The sequence below is a fragment of the Motacilla alba genome, chromosome 24 (genome assembly GCF_015832195.1).
Source record: "Motacilla alba alba isolate MOTALB_02 chromosome 24, Motacilla_alba_V1.0_pri, whole genome shotgun sequence".
Taxonomy (NCBI): Eukaryota; Metazoa; Chordata; class Aves; order Passeriformes; family Motacillidae; genus Motacilla; species Motacilla alba.
In genome coordinates, this window is record NC_052039.1 from 463,774 (window position 1) to 481,638 (window position 17,865).

Consider the following 17,865-nt stretch of genomic DNA (forward strand, 5'->3'; position numbering starts at 1 on the left):
GGAGGTTTAGCAGGTTTGTGGGTGCTGCTGTGAGTTCCATACCTGCGGTGTGTCACTGCTTTTGAGGTTTTGAGTGCCTTCTCCAGCTGTGCATAAATGGGAATATTCCTGTTGCCATCCCAGGTGCAGTGGGGGCAGAAGGTCCGGCCTGGGTGTCTCTGCTGTGGAGGAACAAGGAGCTAGTTTGCATTGCAGCAAAAATGCGATCCAGGAGAGTTTGCTGGGACCAAATTCTCTTAGCTTTCTCATCTTGGAATCTGCTTCCAACCCTCCCCCTCTGCCTTTTAGTTTTCATAAAGCAAGAGAAAAAAGTTGTTCTTTCACACAGTTGTTTCCTTGTATTCTGAGCCTCATCTGTTTACATCATGTGCAACTGAGAGAGATTAGGTGTGGGGGAGAAGGGAAAAGAGACCTCTGGGGCTCTTGTGGGCTTTGAGAACCATCTCTGTGTTTCTGAGGTGCCCTAAAATGCCTCTTCTTTAATATGAGCTGCTCTGTGGGGGTTTTCTTAATCTTCTGTTAAATTAGTGGGGCTATTTTTGTTTTGCTTATTTTGCTTGGGTTTTTTTTTGCATATTTTGCTCTACTGCAGATGTTCTTTATCAGGAGGCAGAGCTGTGGAAGAAAAGGGAGATGTCCGTCTGCCTCCCTGTTCTTCCTGCACTGTGTATTGGCACTTCAATTGGCTGTTGTCTTTTATGAATAGTGTGGCTTTTTCATCATTCCAGTTGGGAACAGGGTGGAGGAGGGGAATGAAGTAATCCTTCCTCAAAGGCATCTCTTGCTGCTCAGTTAGTCAGTGCTGTGCTGCTGGCTCATCTGGTGAAACTGCTGGCTCATACCTGCCAGGGTGAATGTCACCTGGCACCCCGGGAAGGGTTTATTAACATGTCTTGTTCAATGCAGACCAACAAACAGAGCACATCATTCTTTTGGAGAAGAGAGCACTTGGCTTTCACAGTTAGGACAAAGGGTAAGATTTGGAGGTAAAGAAGGAATTGGGTGTCCCTTGATAACATTTGACAGCATAGCAGCTGTGCTGGAAGAAACTTCATGTGGACAAGTTCTTCTGCAGAGCTTTGTTTTTCTTTGTGCCTAAGGCCACTGAATCCACCTGATTCAGTTGTTCATCCCCTACGTGTGAAGCTTTTTATACTTAACTTTTATAAAACCAAATCAATGATGAAACCCCCCTGAAATGTAGGCTAGAAATGGATGTGACCTAATGGAATATTTAAAATTAGGACTGTTGGTTTTGTGTGGGGTTTTTTATCACTTCAGCCAAGTCTAAACCTTATGTATTGTACGGAGTCCTGAAATTTTTCCCAGAAATGTTCCAGTCACTGGACTAGATTAATGGTGTTAGAGAACCACCTCCTCTGGTAGGATACATCTGCCCCAACATCCAGTTTAAATACTGGATGGCTGTCATCTCTGGGCTTCCTCAGTAGCTGATGCTGACAAACAAGCACCTCCCCAGAGGGATGAAGCTGGCCTGTCTAATTCTTGCCTGAGGATAAGATTAATTCCCCCTGAGCAGTGTATCAGGGTTTTTGCACTGACTCTAAATGTAATCTAGGATTGAATAGTTTGCACCTGGATTTCTTACACAAATGGTAATAGGTGTTTAGCATCCCTCTATCTCTGAACAAGGTCTGCAGGTAAAACATAACTTTTTAAACACTCTGCACAAAAAAAAAATAAGTTTTGGAACGGCTACAGGATTTCAATGCTAATCAATGCTTAATTTTCTCATATGTGTCAGAAGAGATATTTTACCTCATTTTGAGCTCTGAAAGTTCCTTTTTCCCCTCTTGAGAAGAACTGGGGGGGCTGCAGAGACCAGGATGTGATTAAAATAGGTGGTGGAATTGTTCTCCTGTGCACTGAGATTGTGTTTATTATCCAGCTTTGCAACAGGTGAAGTACAACAATAAACTGCAAATTAGCAAACAGACCCTCTTCCCCCTTTTCCTTCTATTTCTCCCCTTCTCCCCCCTTTTTCTCCCATCCCCTCCTTTTGTTCTCCCCCTCTTCTCCTCCCTTTTCCTCCCCTTCCCCCCCACCCTTTTTCCTCCCTTTCTTCCCATTTCCCCCTCTTTTCCTCCTTTTCCCTTCTTATTCTCCCTGTTCTTCTCCTTCCCTTTCCCCCTCTTTTTCCTCCCTTTCCACCCCGAAATCTTCTAGTCCTCATTCCTGAGCATCCTCTGCCGCGTGTCCCAGCGAGCAGAGCGGGAGATGTTTGGATGCTTTGCCCCGGAGCAGCTCGGCAGAAAGGCTGTTCCATGCTGGGGCCACCTCGCTCCTTGGAACGCATGAAGTGCTTGGGAAGTGACTGTGCTTGGTGCTTTTTGCTTCTCGGAATTGCGCACGCTCCTGAGGGAGCCGGCACGGGGAAATGCAGAGGAGTCTCCGGATGAGCCGGGCCTGTTGGGGCAAGAACTTGTTTTGCCTTGAAACTTACTGCGAAGCTTAGGCAGAGCTGAAGATGAAAGGCAGCGGGTGAATTATGAGTGTTCAGTTATTTCTAACATGTTTTGCTGTATCTGAGGGGCCAAAGTTCAGCCAAGATGGCTTTATAACTCCCTTGCTTGTACTGGGCAAGTGAAAGAAAGATTAATCACAGGGTTGAACTTTCTATTTATTTCATGCTGGGTTGGGATGTGTTTGTAGTGTCAGTCTTTGGTTGTTTAGGGTTTTCCCCCTTCAAAACTCAAGATAAAGATGGACTTTTGGGAGTAAGGGCAAATCTTGTTAGCATTTTAAGTTGAAATAGCAGAATTTTCCAGGAGGACAGAAGTGATACTTTACTGCTGTTGTGGTTGACTCCATTGATTTTACAATGTCTATTCTAGGATTGGGAAGCTGCACATTTTCCTTTGCCCTTCCCTCTAAACAACTTATTTTCTTCGAGGGACTGAGTACACCAAAGAGCTTCAGGCACTCGAGTTACCAGGCAGCTTCAGGTACTAAAAATGGGCAGGGAGCCACGAGTATTTACTGAGAATTCAGCTGATAGACTTAGAAAGAAACTGTAGATTGAGACAAGTCAAACCAGCTCTGAGCAGGCAATGCCATTGTTTGTGTTTCTGTGTTTAATGAGTGATTATTTATTTCCTGGGAGTACATTTGTGAAAGGGGAATGTTTTCCATTTTCCAGCCACATTTCAGTGATGTGGTCTGCATGGCTTGTGTTTTGGTTGGGCAAAATATGAAGCTTGTTGAGAGCCACATGATCAGCTTGGAAAAGCATGCGGTTTTTCTGGGATGTTCAAAAAGGAAGCCCCTCTGCCTTCCTTAAATGCACCTATAGTATGTTATGGAGTTATTGGCACTGCTTTTCTGCCTGTCTTTTGTCCCAGTTCTGCAGTGTCATCACTGTTACATGGTATGCAAATCTCTACAGCCCAGAAAAACAGCTGAAAACTCATTTGACTTGGATGAAAAGGCATTTATGTGGGTGTCAGTCCAAAGGCCGGCAAGATACAAATCTTATCTTGGTTGAGATAAAGGGGAGCTGAAATTCAGAACAGGCAGCACTAGTTTGGTCAGAAAGGCAAAACTCTGATTCAAGCTCTGAAGGCCAATGATGCTTTTTTAATAGGTGCTATCTTTAAAAGAAGCTTTTTTCCTTGGTGGCTACTCCTAGAAGGCTAAAATCCCCATACTGTCCCTAGTGGGGGTCCTGTCCTATGACAAGCCCTGTGTTTGAGAGTGGTGAGTTGAGTGCACAAATAAGAAACAGTCTGAAATAGGAGTATTCTTTATTGTTTAGGGTAAGAAATAACTGCCAGGACAGCCGGAAAAAATGGAAACCAAAGAGGAGTAATAGAAAATGGAGATTACAGCAATTGCTGCTGGTGTAAACAATTAACGCTGTTCTTTTTGGATAAAGCCCAATCATAGCATTTCCAAGAAAAGGGTGATTCTGCCCCACCTTCTACCTTCTGCCCCTCTACAAGCAACCACACCGAGCATGTTGTGGTGCACAGTCCTTGGTTCCTGTCTCTGAATCCTTTTTTGCTTTCCTTGGGGTTTCTTTTCTTATTCCAGTGCTGTATTTCTTTGCTGATGTTTTTATGTTATTGCTCTCTGCTCCCTCTGATTTGTTTGGGGTGACACTTTTGCTGTGAGTGGATGTTTGGGGGACATTTCAGTCAGCCCATGGTTACTCCCTGTCTAAGAGGGCTGATGTGGAAGTGGAAGCAGAAGCAGAAGGTGAACTGCTGGGACAGTTCTGGAGCTTCGGGGACGATTCTCTCTCATGGTTTGAAGTTGCTGGAAGGGACAAGGAAGGAACTGGGAATTAGGGCACATCTGGGGTCATGCAGCTGTTCCTGCCCTGGCTCTCATTGAATCATTCCTTTCAGTTTCTCTGCACTTGCAGTGTGCTGGAAATTCACTTACTCTGTGGAGTACCAGAGCTTGGTGCCTTTTTGTGCACATCCTCTGGCACTTTCAGGCACATCCCAGTGGTGTTTTCCCACCTAAGTGTTTCTGTGTTGCTGGTAGGGAGCTCAGCTCAGAGCCGCAGAGGTGTGGATGCCTTGGAGCCCGACCATCTTACACTTCTGCAGTGCTCTTCTGCTCATACTTTATACTCCACTGGTGAGTTTGGGCTCTGCTTGTTTCTCCTTGGCTTTGTGATGATTTTGGCTGGACATTGCCTACTCTTGTTTGAATGAATTCAAAACTTTCTGAACAGCCTTGCAAGGTGGAAGTTGCATCTGCCTTTGCTGCATTTATTCATTTACTGTGTTGCTGGGAACTCACTCTGCTCTGCAAGAATTGCTGTGTTGCTGGGAACTCACTCTGCTCTGTTGTAATTAGAACAAACTTGTCTTGGAAGCCAAAAGCAAAATGGTGCCATTTAACTTGCAGAGAGGCAGAATAGTTCTGTCTGGGCTGTAGGAATGACAGTTGCCCAGGAAAAGTTAATACTTCCAAGTACTCCTATCTCTGTTTTTACATCATCAGCATCAGCGACTATTTATGCTCTGTCAGCTTGAAGTTACATTATCTGAAGTGTGTCAAGTCAGAACGGTGTCATTGCTTTTATAGTCTCTCTCTTCTTGAATGTCACCTCGTCTACTACTTCTTAATTCCATTTCCGTCACTCTTTCCATCCCTCATCTTTTTCCTGGCTTGCCAGACAGCACTGCAAAACTATCAGACTTGCTTTCCAATTGAAGTCACTGCAGCTTAGCTCACAGCCAGGCTGTGCAGCATTAGTCAGGAAAACTTTGGCAATAGCCTGACGCTGAATTCCAAGGCAGATGTGGCTGCCTGCATTGGAGGGATGTGCTGGAGAGGAATCCAAGGGTGTTTTTGTGCAGGTGCTGATACAGATAAGGGCACTGGGAGTTTTTCTTGTTTTCCTTCCTTACAAAAAATTTCACAGGTTTATTCTTCTTTGCTCCACAAACTGCTGTCTTGTCTTAGGAGTTACCAGAGAAATAAAAGTTTCCAACAAAGGAGGGATGGAAAGCACATAAATGTAATTAAAGTAGCAAAAAGAGGGTGCAGGCCAGGCAGATTTACCCATTTGGAACTGTACCGTATGTCAAGTTCTGATTCAAAACCTTGTTGGGTTCTTCTGGTTTTCTTTGCCATGTTGTTTGTAAAAGGGATTTTGTGATAACTCACCTACAGCAGAGAAAATTCTGTAGCATAGATAAGAGTGCCTGGGAGGGAAGAAGAAAGAGAGGCCTGGATGTAAATGAGTAAGAGTTTATTCTTGTGGGTTTTTCCCTCGGGGAATGTCCACGTGAGGTTCCAAAACAGAGCTTTCTTCTCTTTATTTTCACTGCTGGGATTTTGTGTGACACAGGGGGTAGGAGTGGAAGGGGAGGCTAGAAATAGTGGTGTTTTCTTGAGTAATAAAATAGGAGAGAACAGAATTGGAGATGGGAAATAAGGCCAGGTTGCACCAGATTTGGAGATCTCATTTGAACCTAAACACAATTGTGCTTTATGTCACAGCAAAAAACCCCAAACCCAGCCAAATTTTGAAATATAAGCCTCTACTGCTACTAAGAAAGCAAATATTAAATGCATTTTTTACTAAAGAGAAGTTGAGTTTTTCAGTGTATGAAATCACATTCTGTCTTTGTGCTAAGTTTGGGATACCATAAAAGCCTCTAAAATATTTACCTTGGAATTATGTTGGAAATATTATTATGTAGAGGCAATATACAGTGTGTTTTTGTCTGATGTTTGAACTTAAAAATGGGTTTCTGACTTTCTTTACCTTTGGAAATCGCCCTGATTTTTTTTTTTTTTTTTTTTTTTAGCAAGCCACTTCATGTATTAAATTGAAATCTGTACAAATTACAGTTAATTATAGTCAGCTCAGAGTGAGGCCTAAAATAGGTTACATGCTGTTTGGAATAAAATGTGCTGAAAATGATTAAACCTGCTTGGTTGAGCCTGAAGTCCATGCTGGGTGTTTGATCCTCCCCTGGCTACTGCTCTCCCATCTTCCTCCTGTCTGCTATGACAGGTCTGCTGGCTGGGCAATAAAATGACAAGATTCCTTGGAAGGAGAGAAGGAGGGTGTGAGACTGTTGAGCCTTCTGTCTTTAACAAGAGAAGCTGAAATGGTTTCTCACTCCTATTCATTTGAGACCAACCAAAATTCTTCCTCAGTCTTGTCACATTATCCAAGTACCAAGGGGAAAGACATGCTATTTACTAAAATAAAAAAGCAGCTAGCACTAAACTTACTGAATTCCTGTCTTTTTCCCCCTTGGAATTGCATTTTGGGTCCTGACTTTCAGGGGACATTTGCTGTTTGGAAGGGATGGTGGCAGAGCTGCCCGGTGAGTCAGCAGGGGCTGCTTAACCCTGGCCCAGTGCAGCACTGCCAGCTCTGCCATGGTTTTGTTTATGGATGATACACAGTCTGTGGCTGCTTGTTGTCCTTCAGCTGAATTAGTGCTTTATGCCAGTTTTTATTATTCTGAATGCTACTGAATTAATTACATTAAAACAACTTCACTAGTGACCTTGAGCAAAAGTTATTTCCAGCAGCTCATCTTCCTGCATTTATGTAGTGACTTAATGAATGCCTGCACACTTCCACTGCTCAGCTATTGTTCCACATTCCTGCATGCATGTCCTTGATGGGAACTAATTATTAGTTTAATTGTATGCAGAAGTATTTATGCATTACATTTTTTTTTGAGCATTATTGCTTTAGGTACTTATAAAATCATCTGCTAATAAAAACATGAGATATAAAAGGGCACATGCAGTAGGGATTGGCCTGCAGGTACACCGGGGAAGCTTTTTGGAAAGCAAATTACTTTGAAAATAACTATGGACCTGAGCTTAGTCATTCTGCTTCCTGACCAAGTGTGGCTGCAGTACAGGTAGAAGAGGTTTTATTCTTTGCCTTGCACAAACCTGCATCCTCTGTAAACCCAGCTGTTTTTTTCCTCCTGTTTTCTCCTCCATCACTGACCCAAATTTCTGTGTAATTGGTGACAGAATATTCAGCCAGCTTCTGTGCTCAGGTAAGGCTAAGACTGAAAACCTACCCTCAGTGAGTGGTGCAGCCCTATCACATCCTGGGGGATCTGCTATGGGTGAGGAGGTGAAGTTGCAGTTGTGCTGACTTGGTTTTGTGACTAAAGGAGGGAGCACATTTGACTGTGGGCAGCTTTCAGGAGCTGTGTTATAGGGCAAGAGGCTGTTTGTGTGGAGTTATTTTGAAGGATAAAACTGGTTCAAATTCTGTTCTTTCCTAAGAGGTGCTTTCTAATACAGGTTGAGATGTGCATGGAGGAACCTGAGGAACACACCCCCACACCCCAGCCTTTCATTTGCAGCTGATAGGAGGCTGATACAGTGTGGGAGGCCTTGAGCTCCTGACTGGAGGGGTAAAATTTCTCCCAGTCACCAGCACCAGAAGTGCATTATGAATTTTCTTCAGACTTGTCCATCCAGGGCAGTGGAGGCTGGTTTTGATGTATCTCAAGTCACAGAGGAAGTTGGGCTTTGAGTTAACGTTTTATCTATCCCTGAATGATTTGGGGAGCTCTGCATCACAGAAAGTAAAAGATTGGAGCGTTGAAGTAATTTATTATACTTTAAGTTTTGTTGAAAACTCACCAACAAAGTGCATTTGTTTTCCTTTGCTGATGTCGTGTTCTGCTTGGAACTGCCAGAGCTCCAGGAGTGGTTGGACAATGCTCTCAGGGACAGGGTGGGATTGGTGGGATGTCTGGGCAGGGCCAGGAGTTGAGCTCAGTGGTCCTTGTGGGTCCCTTGCAACTAGTCCCTTCCAATTTCAGTGATTCTGTGAAAATGGGGAATGCTATCTGTACTCACCAGGGCTGTAGAGCACTAGTAGTTCCTAACCAGAGCTGCCCTACGCCCCGGCTGACTGAGCTGTCGTTGTTTCCCCTGTCTTTCCAGTAACACTGCTGTGCTCCCTATGGATCATCACTTACCAGGCTAAGCCTGGAGAACAAAAAAAAAAAAAAGACTTGCCATAGGAACCAGCTCAGGTAATGAGGTAGCTGATGATGTCATCCTGTTAAAGCTTCAAAAAATTTATTATGAACTATTTCCTATCCTTGAATGTTTCAGTCTGTGGCCTTTCTTTTCACCTTGTGTCTTTTGCAGTTGTGGTTTAGCAGAATCTCTGAGGAAACAAAGGCAATCAGAATATTTTGGGTTTAAATTTCTGGCAGTGCTAAGTCTGTTGAGGTTCTCTCAGCTCAACAGGACCCTCAAGTGTGGGGTTGAGCTTTGCAAGGGGTGCTTGTGCATATCCCACTCTAAACCCGTGAACTGCTGTCTGTGAATTTGCTCAGGGGCTGCATTATTATTAGCCACAGATGGACAGTTTTGCAAGAGGAGAACAAAAATTTATAGCCCCTGTTTTCTAATGGTAGGTCAAGAGACCAGTTCTGCAAATCACTTCTCGCTGTAGCTGCTTCAATATGGAAAATATTTCAGGGGAACACATCAGCTTTTTTCTCTCAGTTTTTCTGTTTCTGACTGCTGTTCTTTGAACTTGCAACACTGGAGGCCACAGAGACATTTTGTGGGTAATATAATCTCAGAAAAGAACACTTGATGGAAGCAACTTGTACAAATGAAATGCTCTCTGTAAAAGGAAATAATTCATGGCTTTTAGCTCTTTCAAACCCATCCTAACATTCCTGCTGGGCTCCTTTCACTGTGAAGTAATGCAGAGGATTAGTCAGCATCATCTAATTAGGCAGCAGCAAAGCAAAAATGGTGTTCAACAGCCTCTGCCCTGGTTCTGTTTCCATTCATAGGACTTGCCCATGGAAGCCAAGGATATCTGGGTGATGGCACTTGAAATGTTGGAGTGGCTGTGAGGTGAGGCATGCTCAAATAGGATTTCACCTCAGGAGGAAATCCAAGGTCATCCTCTGCAGTTTCTGTACCAGAACAGTCATCCTGTGGTCTGAGTGAGTCTGCAGGTAACTGCAGCACCTCCTTGTTCCTTAATAGCTCTGGTGATGTCAGAGCTTTAATTCTGCTCCATCCTGCTGGAAGAGAATGGAGTGAGAGTTGCTGGACAGCATTTCCTTCCTATTCCTATAGGTCTGTGCTGCTTCGGTGTCCATATTGGATTGTCTTGTGATGTATCTGTGGCTGAATTCCTTTAAAATGTGCTTTGCAGCAGTACCTGGCAGGGCTGAAATGGGAGACCATACCTTGAATTCTTCCAGGGTGGGCTGAAGGTGCAGTCTCAGCATCCAAGAAAATTGTATTTTACACTATAACACACAGGGAGCAGGAGAAATGGTTTGTTGAGAGAGGGTTCTCTTGGCCTTTCACCTCACAGCAGCACTTCAGCACATGGTTAGCTACACTGAAGGGCTCCCAGTGACCCTGGCCCTCACTGAGGGATGCTGACACTTTGGCTCACTTGGAGCACAAGCAGGCTTTCACTTCTTTCTCAGTGGTTGACAGGATTACTTACAGCTGGAGAACTGGGGAAGAGCAAGTCGGCCTCTTCCCAGTGAAAGTTATTACTATTAAGCTGTGCCCACTGGAGCGTTAGATCAGCATAAAGGAAGAAACTGATCTTTTTTGTATTGGGCTTTTGAAACAAACAAGCAAAACACTTTCCTTATTAGAACATGAGAGTTTTACCAGCAATGCAGTTGACACTAAATAGTTTTAAGCAGAAGACATTGCTGTGGATGAGGGTAATCTGTGACATGACAGAGGACAGCATGGCAAAGTGTTCTGCTTATTTCTGTCTGAACTGCTTTTTTGGTGTGATTTTGTTGATCAAATCAGCCTTATTGCTGATAGTTGATATTGATAATGAACCTATAAATTCTTCCATTGGGACTTTTTGTGACTCCCAGTTTCAGTTAAGCTGAACCCACAAGCTCAGCTCCTCGTCCTGTGTGGGAGGAAGGACATGTATCCAAGACTCTCCAATTCACTGGAATGTCCATTTTGGTGCCTGTGAGTCAGTCTGGCTCTTCTGACCATGTTACACAGGGGAGAAAAGAGGCAAAATTCCCTTCTGGTACAGCTGCTAAGAAGCTCTTGGGAGGAAAGAGCTGTTGGGAAGTGGGAACTGTGAGACTTTGGTGATGAGGTGCTGCAGCCATGGGATGAGGGGGATGAAGTGTGGTGGAGAAAGAGCATGTAGATGGGAATCCACGGAACTGGGAGAAGGAAGCAACCAGGGCTGAATTAAAAAAAAAAAACAAACCAAAATACAGAATTTGAAGAAGTGAGAGAAATCTATTTACTTTTACACATTATAGAAAGGCTGAGTCTGGAGAAATTACTTTTCCCTGCCTCCCACACCCCCTCAGGATCACCATCTGCAAGTGTTTCTCTTTTCCAGTCTAAGGAGTACCAGAGGAGATTAGAGCTGTTTTTTCCCAGACTTTAGATGGGAGATCTCCAGGGACATGTCTACCCAACTTTCCAGCCAAGCTTCACTGCTTTCTTCCTTATTTTTCTTATTTTAAATGAATGTCCTCAATATAATAATAAAAGCAACATAACAATTCACTTAGGGACTGCAGTAAAAAAATGACTGTGTGACATGTCTGCCCATTGAAGACACCTTTGAAATGATGTTCTGAATGCAGATGAGATTTGGATCTTCTCTTTCCTGCTGCTTTTGCGGGGCTGGGCATATGGCAGTGTCAGGTGGGATGGGGGTGATTGTTTCTGGTCCAGCAGTTCCCCTTTGTGCTCACCCCAGATCCCCATGGCAGTTCTGAGCATTCCAAACCTCATGTATCACCTTGTCTTTACAGCCCTGTCACCGACTGGGGATGAACTCTAGGAAGAGATCTTACTCTCACAGTGTTTTCCGATTGTTTTTTGGAGGGAAGGTGGAAGAGGAACCTTGTCTGAGGCAGTTGTAAGGTGAGCCATGTCTGTATAAATAGAAGTGCTGAGCACGTTGGATAAGCTGCAGCAGAAATACTTCAGAGGCAGGAGAGCTGCCTTGGTGAAATGTTCACAGAATTGTGAAGCCTGTCTTTTCTGGCTGCTGCCATGGGCACCTGCACATCAGTTTTTCCTCCCTCCAATCCCCCTTCAAGTGCAGGTTCATTTAACACTGTAATTAGTGCATTTTAGACCCCTGAAGTTTGAGCAGAGACCACAAGGGGTGGGGATGGCTGCAGCAGAGCTGGGGGTGCTGCACAGGGACTGTGCTGTGCCAGGCGGGAAAGGGTGTCCTGGACTCTCTTGGAGCTGATGCAGGGATTGTCACCTTATTTCTACCTGTGTCTTCACTCAGGATGGGTTTGGAAGTCCACGGTGTTATTTCTCCAGTTTGCAATGATTTCCAGAGTAGAGTAGGAGAGTCCTTGACTTCTTGGTAGTGCTGTCTGCAGAAGAGACGCCTGGCAATGTTTAGGCTCCTTCACTCAGGGTTGTTTGAGCACACACAGCTTCTCCTCTCCTCTGCAGTTCAGAGTACTGGGAACAGCTCAGCAAATCAGTCTTCAGAAGCCTCAGTTTGGTCTCTTCCAGAACACTGAAAGCCTCAGGTTGTCATTGTGAAACTGACTGTGCCCAAGAAATGAGATGCAGAGTGTTTTACATGCAGAGTGTCTGATCTCTGTACCTGATCCCACTGTGCTGTTGAGCAGGTGAAATCCTGTGGTAATGGAATCTGTGGTGTAATTCCCAAGTTTGTGTTCTCATTTAGTTTGTCACTCAGTCTTTATTTCAGTCATCTTGAAGATGTACACTGGCATAAAGCAAGTGTAAGGTAACCTGGTTCTTAAGGAAAAGGAAGATTCAGAATAGTACAAATCCAGGCAGAGTTGAGTCCTTGCTTATTTCCATGAGGAGGACCTGGTGATGCCTCCAAAGGACCGGGTGATTTTCTCCAAAGCTTCGCTTGCTCCAGGCCAGCTGCCTCCATGTGACCTGTCGAGGTTTGTTGTCAGCCATTCATCCTTAATCACTGGGAAAAGTGATCAGGGTGTTGTAACTGAGGGTTCTGAAAATCTCCCTCCTGCACAGAACGGCAGTTAATGGACTTTAAAAATAAGCTGGGACAGACTGGCAGGTACCTGTTCAGGAAGTCACACACAGAGAATTTAACTGAATCCTCCCAATGTGAATGGGGCAGGAGTCCAGAAATTCAGTCACAGCCAAGGTGTCCCACCAGCACTTCCCAGGAGTGCTATGGCCGGATGTCTGCTTTGGTGCTGCATTGAATGGCTTTCAGCTCCAGGATGGCTTTCTCTCCAGAGAGGAAATCTCTCTGGCATCTCCTTTCCCTCCAGACTTCCACCATGCTGGGTGCTTTGCTAACAGCTCTTGAAGAGCCTGTTTACCTCAGTAATCTGATCAAGGAGGAACAGAGGGATTCTTTCCCTTTTAGCAAAAAAAGAGGAGCCTGTCTTACTATTTATTGCTGGGCTCCCTTAATTTTTTTAACTAGGCCAGCACTAAAAATGGAAGAGAAGATCCCAGAAATTTCTTTTGATTAGCTGTAAGTTTGAAGAACGATGTGCAAGGGAGAAGGTGGAGGAATACAGGCTACTGAGGATGCTGGGAAACACTGAAATAATCCATTTGGGTCCTCAGATGCCACATAAAGCAGGAGCTTGTGGCTCCAAATATGAAAACAAAATTAGTCTCTCAGTAATGTGAGCATTTTTTATTACTTTATTGGATTTTTCTTTTTGTTTTGGCTTATGTTAAAGTGGCATTTCAAGCCTCTGTTGGAATACATGGACTGTATATATTGCTTAATTTCATCAGCCTTTTTATAAAGAAGCACTGGGAGAAGAGCAATGTTTTCTCCTTTTTGCAAGCTCTGGTTTATTTTTTCCCCTCTCCCTATTTTTCTTATCCCTCTGCTTTCTTTTTCCTGTAGGAGTGTCATGGTATTCAACAATGATAAAAACGTATTGAATTTTACAGAAATGTAATTTGAAAATTTGTATCATTTTTTAAAAGATTTTTATTTACATGCACTGAGAGACACCCAGGAGACATTTTTAAGGAGATGGTTACTGGCTTAATTATTCAGTAGGATTATTTATTTAATGATTATTAATAATTATTATTACTACTTTTATTATAACTATTATTTATAAACCCCTTGCATCTGGATCAAATCACAAGAAAGAGCAGAACCTCTGTCCAGCGCTAAATGTGGGTTTTGCTTTCATTGTTGACAACAGTAAGTTTGGCATGAAAACAGAGAGGCTGAATTTATATGATAGCAATAATTCTGGAGGAGCAGAGCAGGAATTCCATCCATTTGGTTGTGACCGGGAATGTGATTCAAAATAATTCTCCAGAATGTGATTACTTGTAGTACTCTCATAGCTCACCTAAAAGGGCTAAATTGAATACTGCATCACTTGACAGGAAATCCGTAAAGGTATTAATTTGAGGTCTGTGGCTAAATCAGTCCTTACTCTGTCCCATGCCCAGGAATCCAGTCACAGCAAGGATAACATTTGCATTAATCTGCTTTAAAAGCTGTAGTTTAGATAAGGGGGAAATCCTGTGCCATGAGATGGGCTGTGTGTCAGGACTGAAGGCAGACAAGGCTGATGCACCACACTGGCTCGTTTACACAGCACTTTGTGCACTTTGTGCATCTTCCCAAGGGAAAACACTGCCTGGCACAACTCGGGTGATCCAGGATTCCCTGCCAGCCCTGAGACTGCAACTCCTTCCCTGGAGCTGGGCTGGGCTCTTGTGCTTTGTCCTGACAGGCAGAGAGTCCTTAGCTGCACCAGAGCTGAGCTCTGCTACTGCATTTGAGCTGAGAAAACCTCTTTTCAATCTCCACAGGGGCTCAAACATCACTTTTGCTGCCCCAGGAATGTTCTTAGAGTAGATTTTGTTAAGATACAGGTTATATTACTGAATGCATCAAATCCATCAATTTGTCTGCTGTGTAGGAACTTAAATTGGGAATATTTGTAGCCACTTTCTTTTTTCACCTGTCTTTCTCCTGCCTGTGATAGAAAAATTATGCCAAATGATTTTTATTTTATCTTCTTTGTAATAAATGTTTCTGTGCTTTTTCTGCTTTGGAAGCAATGTTGGGAAATCATTTGGGCATCAGGCACTGAAATTGAGATTGCTGAGGAAATAACTTACTGTTTTCAAACTTCTGCCTAAAGATGTATTTGGAAACATTATTTTAGTTAATGGTGACCCTTCCAAAATCCTATTCTAGGCATGAAATATAAGTTCTGTTCCTGTGGAACTTCCGATTGTGGCACATTGTTTGTTTAGAATTAACTTTGTAACAGGGAGCTGTAGATCTCCATCCTGAGAACTGATCAGGAGTGGTTGAGGTTGGGAGCGCCCTTGAAGCCCATCTCATTGCACCCCTGCTGTGGGCAGGGACATCTTCCACTATCCCAGGCTGCTCCAAGCCCTGTCCAACTGGCCTTGGACACTTCCAGGGATGGGGCAGCCCCAGCTTCCCTGAGTGGAATAGACATATAAAAGGCAGAAATTCTGTAGCTGTAACCCAAGGTTGATGTGTTGGTCACTGTGTACTCTGGGAGAGGGAACTTGCCCCAGAAGTGTCAAGGAGGGAAAAGGCATCTGGATGTGCTGGTTCACAGGGGTGTGGGGTTGCACTTAGGGAACCTGCCTAGTTGCATTTTTCCATAAATTACGGTGCTTCAGCATGCCCAGACTTTTCTTTTTGCAGTGTCTGCTCTCCATTTAGAGGCAATCTTTTTCTAATGCTTTTAACTTCCACTATTGTTTGGGTTCCTTGTTTCTTTTAATCTCTTTCTTCTTTTAGAATATTTTTCCTTTTTTCTTTTCTCCCCCTCAGTATATCTTCCCCCCCTTCTCATTCACACTCAAAGCCTCTCTTACTGAAAGTCTTTGTTTCTCCGCCTTTTTTGTATCTTGTAGGGTACTTTGTCATGGGGTGGGAGTGAGGGACAGCAAGAAAAAATAATGGCAGTCTTTAGATCTTTATTAAAACCACACTTGGTAAGACTTAATGTTTTTAGAAATGCTTTCTCTGAGCAACTATCAATTTCAGTGCTCACTTTTCTAGTCAGAAAGGCATTTTGAGTTCCTTTCATTTTCATAATCTTCATTTGGATGCAGCCTCTTGAACTCCAAGGGTGATACTTGGACACACAATTTACTAGTTCTGGAATTGCTGGGTGTTTGGCACTAACAGAATTGGAATGAAATCAGCTGTGAGTCCTCCTATTTGATCTGGGAAAGATGTGTCTGAGCTTTTCTCTAGTGATTTAAAGTGGTGGAGATGGTCTTGTTTTTAATTTGCAAATATTGGGCGTTCTTGCAGGTAAGCCCTATATATAACCTATGTATAAGGTTATATTTTGAAAGCAAATCCGTAAGTAAAAGCTGTTCATTTGGAGAGCCTGCAGTGAGCATTAGAAGCTGAGAAATAAGTGTATTCTATATGTGGTGCAATGAGTAGAGTTTAAACTTTCTTTCTTTTATAAGATCTGGATTTTTCTTAAGCTTATTGCATATGTTTAGGATATTTTTCTAGTTTCATTTGTAAAATTATTCTTTGTTTCCCAGATAATAGGACACAGAAAAAAGACTATTACTGCCGCTGCAGATTAGAGGCCCTTAGCAGAGGCACCAGCTCTGCTACCATTTCTGGTTCACAATTGCAGCCCTTAGGCATGAAGTTGTCAGAAACATCCAAGTAATCACCTCATGTGCTTGAAATCTATGTGGTGCTTCCCAAGATTGATCCCTGAGGAGTTGTTGGCAGTGTTTATTTTCACGCTGGAAATATGAACATATTTAACACTTGCATAATAGCGCTGATCCTTTTAAACAAGTTTCAGAATCCCCCATGGAGTGGTCACAGAATGACAGGATCAGGTTGGATCTAGGCTGGAAAAGCTCTCCCAGGCCTTTGAGTCCAACCTGTGCCCGATCCCTACCTTGTCACCAGCTCAGAGTGCCTGTCCTGGTTTGACTGTGCCATGTCCAGGCCTTCCTTGGACACCTCCGGGGAATGGGGACTCCACCCCCTCCCTGGGCAGTCCCTTCCAGTGTTTAACAACCCTTTCTGTGAAGAAATTCTCTCACCCCGTGCTTGTGGGTGTTGGTGCCGGTGGGGCTGTTCTGGTGGTGCTTTTGACCCAGGGTAAATGTTCATCTCCACGGTCAGGTTTGAAGATGTTTAAAGACATATCTGTTTTTGAGGGGGGTGCAAAAATTTTCATCTGATGCTTTTATTTGCATTCAAAGAGCAATCTCTAAGTCTGTTGTGGCAAATGTGCACTTTTTAATAAAAATACTCACCTGTAAATATTGATTATGATGACTTCTTTGCACCAAATTACAGTGTGCCTGTGCCAGGTCATGAGTCACCTGCCAGCCCACAGTTGTCAGCCAGGAGTCTGACACTTGTGTTTCTTTTTATAGGTTTGACTTAAACATAATGACTTACTCATTTCCCTCCATTCCTCTTACAGAAATTGAGTCTCAAGACATCTTAAAAGCCGTGTGTGGATTGTTGAGATGTTAAAAAGGGACAGCCTGTTCTTCCTGGAGAGAAATCAGAGGTGTTGGGTTTTCGGGGTTTTCGGTGGGACTGGAAAAATAGGCACAAGTGATTCCACACAGTCCACGTGTTTTTCCCTGGGAACAATGCCCTACCTTGCCATGTCACTATGTGAAGGTACTGTGGGGAGTTGTGTCTTGCTCATGGTAGTAAGAGCTGGTGGTTGGTGTAGGAGCTCTGCTGTGTTGCAGGTCTGATCTTCAGCTGCTCATGATTTGTTGAAAGCTTCTCTGCTGATGCATAATGTGCTGCTCTGCTACACTATTTACAATTATCTTATATTGGGTCAAATGAAACACTCATTTCCTTTCACAGTCTGTGAAAAAAATTGTTAGTTGTTTGGTTTCTGTGAGTGCTCAGGTGTGAACTCAAAGGACTTATTTTTGGCTCACCAAAATGTGCAGGAGATTGTCTGCCTTCCTTGCTGGCCCCACATGATGATTTTTCTTCCTCCTGCTTTGTTGAGGAAGAGGAGTCTGTATCAGTGAGCCAGCATGGCCTGTGAGGGATGGGGAGACAGGGCTGGGATTTTGGAGACCTGACTGATATCCCACAGTAATTAACTGTGTGCTCAGACTAGTCATTTAATGCCCCATTCCTTCGTTTCTTCTCTGGCTTTTCTGTGCAGACTCCTCTGTCGGGTGAATGTTTCTGCTGGAACTGTGGAGTTCAATCAGTGCTGGGGCCGCAGAGTTCAGTCCATGCTGGGACTCCCAGACACAACTGGAACTATCTCATTGAATGGAAAAGTGGATTTATTTGCTTTCTTTAGTGATAGTAATCACTCAGGTGCTGGTATCTTATCCTGTATTCTCTTCTGATTTACTGAC

General features: G+C 43.6%; 1 protein-coding gene across 3 annotated transcripts in view; it reads left to right on the top strand.

Moving 5' to 3' along the window:
- ARHGAP32 (Rho GTPase activating protein 32) overlaps positions 1–17,865 on the top strand; it is a 238,164-nt gene that overhangs the window by 31,665 nt on the left and 188,634 nt on the right. The window contains exons 1-2 of one of the 3 annotated variants that reach the window (XM_038161663.1): positions 9,362–9,461; positions 11,277–11,388. The exons of 1 other annotated variant lie outside the window; for it this stretch is intronic. The gene's annotated coding sequence lies outside the window, so the exon portion shown is untranslated. Of the gene's footprint in view, positions 1–9,361; positions 9,462–11,276; positions 11,389–17,865 lie in introns of those variants that run through there. One more of the 3 variants, XM_038161662.1, reaches the window with a different exon arrangement.